General features: G+C 37.9%; 1 protein-coding gene across 4 annotated transcripts in view; it reads left to right on the plus strand.

The window, feature by feature from the left end:
- The window catches only part of LOC129718614 (Ca(2+)/calmodulin-responsive adenylate cyclase), a 122,044-nt gene that overhangs the window by 55,844 nt on the left and 59,380 nt on the right, over positions 1–6,820 (plus strand). The gene's annotated exons all lie outside the window — the stretch shown is intronic.

The raw sequence follows: 6,820 nt of genomic DNA on the forward strand, positions 1-6,820 counted from the left end.
GATAAACTGGTGTGTGCTTCCTTACACGAAAGGACATTACACTCAATAACAACACAACAGAGCTTACTGCAGTGCTTTTACTGTGTATCTGTTAAGCATACATCAAATGAGGGAAGCATCTAGGTAAGAAAGTAGATAGCGTTGTTTGCTTAACATCTCGAAAAATGTTTTCTCTTCGAATGTTATGGAATTTATCTCATCAGTGCCCATCGTCGTGTACTCCTGTGTGTTCTCTCTGCAGTTATTTTGATCAGCTGTGCTGTAAGCAGCAAGTGTGTTTATTCTTATGCGAGCGCCAGAGACCGAAAACAAAAAAGAAGTGTGGTACAAACAATTGCTACACGCAGCGCAGCATAAGAAATCACCACTTGCTGCGCTGCCCTGCTGATGATTTTTCATCGTAACTTTTTCCCATGATTTTTCATATTATTAAATACTTCTTCAAAATTGTGCAATTTTGTGGGCCTATAATTTTGGCGAAGATTGTAAATGGCTGTCTTCAAAAATAACAAAGGTATTTGAAAAAGTACGATTTTTCATACAAAAAACTCTATACTCTATTAGACAAATGATTTTATATTCTTTTGAAAGTAAAATGTATGTCCCTTAGGAACATTAATTAGTTATCTGCGTATATTTGCGTACGAATAGGTAATTTAAATTTCAAAGAACCGTTGAAAACCCAATAATGGGTAAATAACTTTTTTATTTTGAATGATAGCGAGGTGAAATACTCAGCGAGAATATGTGTTTTTGCATGGCTAATAACTTTGTAGAAGATATAAAATATGCAGAAAATCTTGGAAAAAAACTATGTTAAAAATTATGTATGAGTAAGTTTTCCAGATAAAACTACCTATATCTTTCGACGAAGTTGCTAGAAAAAGCATTTGCTACAACTTTCTCGAAGACACTGGCTGTCTACCTCACTGTCCTGAAAAAATAATTACTCGTCCATTTTTAAAGACGAGGCGCAATCAAATACAGGTCGGACTCGATTATCCGGGGGCTCGATTATCCGGAGAAAATGGTTCGATTATCCGGAGTATTTTTTTTTCTTCTGTAATTCTATAATGTACTTTTGTCTTCCGGGTCATTGGGAGTTTCGGGATTGTTCAAAATTGTAACAACAATGCCCCGTTCTGTTTAGGTAGTTCGTTTTTAGCAGTTTTCTCGTCATTTCTTCAACCAATTCTTACTGAACAACCTCCAAAAGCTAGGTATTATGGTTTTCAGTTGCCGATGAGGACAACCACTATTGGTCAACCGGTTTCGAATTTATGGTCGGAACATATTTCTGTAATATAGTGGCGATGATCAATGCAGTACACTAAGGTCGCTTTTCACGCGTTTTTTTTTACGCGGGTTTTTTTACGCGGCTTTTTTACGCGGATTCCGGAATTTACGCGGTATACTTTTTACGCGGATTCCATAATTTACGCGTCTTTTTTACGCGGATTCTGGAATTTACGCGGCTTTTTACGTGGCACGTATCCCCCCGCGTAAAAAGCGACTTTAGTGTACTTAGAACCACAAGCTGGCCTGTTTTGGTGGTGTTCCGGATACTTCTGGACTATTGAACCAACACTCATCAAGCGAAATCAATAACGGTTTGAAATCCGCAAAGTAGCCCATTAGTGGCCATATCAAGCGTCTAGGTCGTTGTAGGTCACTTAGGAAATAAAAAAAAAAAACATGAGTGTTGTCAAAATCGAACTGGGTCTGTATATGTAACACCTCAATTCTTCTTAACATTTAAGACAATAAATCAGATAAATACCTAAATCAAATCAAATTCTTTTATATTTTATAACATAATTTATTATTACGTATATATGTATAACAAACCCCAACAAACAGTCTAAAGACAATTTTTAATTTATTTAGTCGGCACATGTATTGTGTACAACATACTATAATAGAAAATTCACTATTCTAAATGAAAGATATTAAAAATAAAAAAAAATAAAAATGGCTCGATTATCTGGAGGATTCGATTGTCCGGAGCGAAATATTTTTCAAAACTCCGTTTAATCGAGTCCGACCTGTTTATAGAAACTTTTCCGAATAAACTAGGGTAAGACCTATTCTAAGCAGCTTTAGGAACCGCCAGCGTTTTTTTGCAACACCCGAAGTGCTCCTGAATGGCTGCAATATAGGTTGATTTGTTTCAAATGATGTTTGTTCACAAATTTCTTTGTGATTAATGGTATTTCTTATATTCGTAAGACAGCTAGACAGTCAAAGTTTTCGTTTCCATCATTGAAATTGTCGATATTGATCAAAAAGCAGGTGTTCGAGGCTTGTTTTCTGCGACTCATTAAAATAGGCGCTACTGCTTAAGCCGTTCCTTACCCCTATATCACTAAAATCAAATGTATTATTTGAGAGCACGAAATCGGCAAAATTCTGTTTTGCCTTTAGTGGATTTAAAATTTGTGTCTGAAGTCTTATGCATTATTCTCGTTTTGGAGATATTGGATTGGATAGTAATTGGCCATTTTTGGTTGTTTCCCGGAAACAATTCAAAAAGCCATTTCCGATCTCTAGAAATACCCATACTGGACGGTATTTGACCGTGTATTCAGCTTTGATTGGTCGTTCTGCGTTCAAACCGAAGCTGGACATGTTTGAATAGTCAACAGTTTACATCATGCAACTACAAATATTCGCATTTTGGTGAACGCGTAACTAATTTTTACACCCTCCCTTAGAAGACGTAGTTCTACGTCAAAAATTAAAAACACAGAATGGTCGATGTATCAGTAATCTACTTTAGCATCTACTTTTGCACTATTTGGCTGTTGCTATCACGGATGTCAGATGCAAATCTATATTTTCTGTTTAAAAAGTCTTCAGATCTCATGTGGACCAAAAGAACAAAAAAATCGGAACTTACATCCTTGGTTTCTTTTACCTTCAACCTAGCTCAATGGTGTCTCCGAAACAAAAGTTTGTACAAATGACTCGCATAATCTCAAATTATCAATTTAGAACATGTAAAATAAATAAAACAAAATTCCTATTTTCATTGAGTACAGAGTTATAGAGTATTTTATATGGAAGTATGGAAGTTACTTAAAATTTAGTGTTTTTACTTAAATTTCTTTAGTTGCATTTCACAAGAAAACATTGTTCTAAGGAACCGTTGATGGAGGCATTTTGGCAATATTCTGCTTAGCTCAAGTATTACAAAATTGTTATAAGTTCCATTTGTTCCAATCCACCCATATGAGAGTAAATATAAAGGGATTTTTATCAAATTAAAACCACTATAGTAAACGTAACCGTTTAAACAACCACAGATTTTTGAATAACAAAGCAGAAAAATACCAAAGCCATCAATATTAACAAAATTAGATTTTTTGACCCTGATGAAAACATCAACCAGTGACGAAACGTTGAACGAAATCAAATAAGTTGTTTCCAAAATTGCAAGACCGCTCAGCCGAAATAGCCCGATATTTATCTATTCATAGTCGATGTTCTGTTCTATTCAAATTCATTAAATCGAAATATCTTCTAGAAGCGGAAAAAAGTGACCAGTTAACCAGCAATTAATTAGCCTGGCACAACATCCTCTTATATGAGAATAGTCCACTAATGGTAAAAATATACCAGCAAAATATTTCATGCATTTTATGGCATTTGGCATTCATGTGAACATCCGTGCGATTTAATTTGTGTGATGCATTATAAGATGATTTTTCCCAGAGGTAATAGCTAATTTAGAGAAATAACAGTACTTTACAACCTCTTTCCGCCAATTGGCTTCACACCAAGTAAATTTTTTGTGTCATCCTGTTTAATGCAAAATCTCAATAATGGACGTTTTCACAGCTCTCATATCCATTGCAAAAGGGCAGATGCAATTGCCACTTTTCCTCTCAACCGGGGCAGAACTTTACAACCGAGACGATACCCATTGTTCCAAACTCACGTAATTTCCTTTCCGCTGCGACTAGAACTGTCGGTCTTCGTCTAAAGTTTTCCTTCAACGCCTGTTGTTTATCACATCGAAAAACGAGGTCGAAATATTAATTCTTTTTCTGCACTGGCACCCCTGCGGTAGTGTGCTGTGCTGTGGCTTGGCTTTGTTGTTTGTTGATAGTTTTCCACCGTCTCTCTGGGGTTTGCCTTCCGTTTGTCTTCTGACCCAAATCCCAATCCGTATCGTCGGCGTCGTCATCGTCAGTTAGCTCTACTGCAACTGCAATTTTATTAACATATATATCCGTGGATTGTTTTCGCCTTTCGGTCTGCGACTGTTAGCCGGGCTTCTTTGGAACACACCATTGATTGTTTTCTCCATCCGTGAGGTGCCGCTATTGTTTAGTTTACTATTAATTTTCCGGAATTGGTAGTCAGAGACGAACTGAGGTTAGGTTAGATTTCCATACAATCGTTCCCGAACTGTCGCGTATGTTGCGTTTCGGCGGCTTTTACTACTAAAATTCTTGGAATGTTATATCAGATCGAATCAAACTACATTCTGGTCTCAACAACGGTATGGTTATTTTCTTTGCCAACGATTATTTACGACCGCTTCGCACGAATGTGCGCCACGTTCGTAAACAAACTCAGCCATACCGAATAATAACAAAAAAATAAAACGATTGCATTTATCGGCTTCCGGTCGTACAATTTTGGATTATGTGCTTGATCTAAAAAGGCATAGATTAATTGATTTTGTGTTCAATTGCCGAAGCTCAATGTCTTTGTTTCGCCGTTCGTTGCTGCACAGGATGTTTCTGGTAGCGGTTCCAAGGTTACCGTCCGTCCATCTGTCCAGGCGATAGTTCCCAAAGGGGTCAATCGCAGACCTTTTAATCTACTGGCTGGCGTGCGTGCTGCCTGGCAGACGCGGAGCGGGCTTTTTATTATGTGGAGGAGATCAATATCGGTGGCACTTGACAACTCAATCAATAACTCAATCTCCCATTCGACCGACGTCGACGACGACAACGGCGGCGGTGGCAACAGATTGAAGTGGTGCTCAACGCCATCGTTTGTTTTTAAATTGATTTCATTTAATTTATGGCTGCCTTGGTCGCAGCTGGAAAGCGATATTGATGCAAGCAATGCGATTGTGTGTATTCGATGCAAGCAATTCGCTGACTTCGGATTGGCAGCGGAAAGGGAAGGAACGGTACTGTCTGCTGTCGACTCAAACCTAAACTCTTAGTACGGTCAGAAATAAACTGTTTGACATGGGTTCACTCGGTGGTTAGTGAATCCGTCTTGAATTGCTAACTGTTAGTTTTATGGCATATCAATAGGAAAATCGCTTAAATTAAATCATATTTGGGTAGACGATTTTTATAGGTTTTTTTTCTTCTTTCTACTTACAGGTACTTACAAACACGGTGGTAACAGCTACGATTAGACTGTGCTTAGTAGGATATGTATATTTATCTGTAATTATCAATCGGATATAAATATTCATCAATTGCTGTTAACATTTTTAACACTAATTGGAACAACACTGAGACGTAGTGATACGATCGGGAATACGACTTTACAAATTGTGGAAGGCGCCAAACTTGAATGAGAAGTTAAATATCACCACAAAAACTTGTGCATAGCGATTGTATATGCTACTGTTCACTAAATCTTTTTCAATCAATGACAAAAACTATCTCAAGGCCCGCTATTAGGAGCCTAAGCTTCAAGATACGATGTGTTGATCGATCAGTCAATCAATAGTTACGAACAGGTCTGAATTTGAAACCGATGCACGAGGGGGCCCACGAATCAGATTAATTTCGGACATGATTTGTAACAACTTGATGCGCCTGACTGATTCGTACACTACTTTGAAATGTGCGAGTGAATGATCCATCTCAACCGTTGAAAATTTATTGTGGAATTTACTCAAGCTTAACAAGCAAAATGAGAGAGTATTTATTATACAAAATCAGGAGTATTATTTGTGTTTCTTCAACAATTCTTACTTCCGACGTCCAATCGGTACTCAGGTTGCGCTCCTCCTCGTTGCCCAAAACAGCGTACCAAATGACCTATCGTCCAATTTCGAGTGGCTTTGATTACAGCATACACTTTATTTAAAGCATTGCAGGTACAGTAATCCTGAATTTGTATAACTCGTGACGAAGGGTCCGTCTCGGAACCGTATATACCTGTGCGGGTCAACAGGTAGACGCCTGATGCCACGAGCTGCACAAACAAAAACACTTTATGCTATTATTCGCATTGAGCTGTGTACGGGATTTTACGGGATTGTTCCGCCGAGGGAATATCGGCCTGCAGCACAACAGCTGGCGAGTAACTTGCTACGTGAAACGTACGTGCCTGAAAATAAATGAAAAATTCTAACTTTATAACCGTTTTTGTGAATTTGGGTGCTTTTTTTACCTACTCGGAAGACTGCGTAAAGTCTTCAGAGACTTAAATGAGGTTTTCCCGTAGGCCAACGTAGAAATGACGAACCCAGCTAGTAATTACTCTGCGGCCTTTTGACGCAGTTACGAGCTTGCTAGGGGCATCAAATTTCAGAAGAATGGTTAAAAAGCTAAACTCTTTCTTCTGCAAAGTTGTAACATATGATGAAACGCTTTTTTACATGTTATCAAAAATTGAAGCAATCAAAGTTTTCGATGAGATCATAAGTCTAGCTTTTTATCGTTGTAGATAGAGAAAAAAGTTGTCCTACAATATTCTAGCTAACTTCCCTTTAATTTTTAGCAGCTTAGCTTAGCTAAGCTTGACTGACTGCACATATCAATGGTTGCTACTCCGAATCAGTAAAATCCCACAGTTAATCAACTGAATTGAGCTGGGAGTAGTCAACCATTCTCAT

Source organism: Wyeomyia smithii, chromosome 1 (genome assembly GCF_029784165.1).
Source record: "Wyeomyia smithii strain HCP4-BCI-WySm-NY-G18 chromosome 1, ASM2978416v1, whole genome shotgun sequence".
Lineage (NCBI taxonomy): Eukaryota > Metazoa > Arthropoda > Insecta > Diptera > Culicidae > Wyeomyia > Wyeomyia smithii.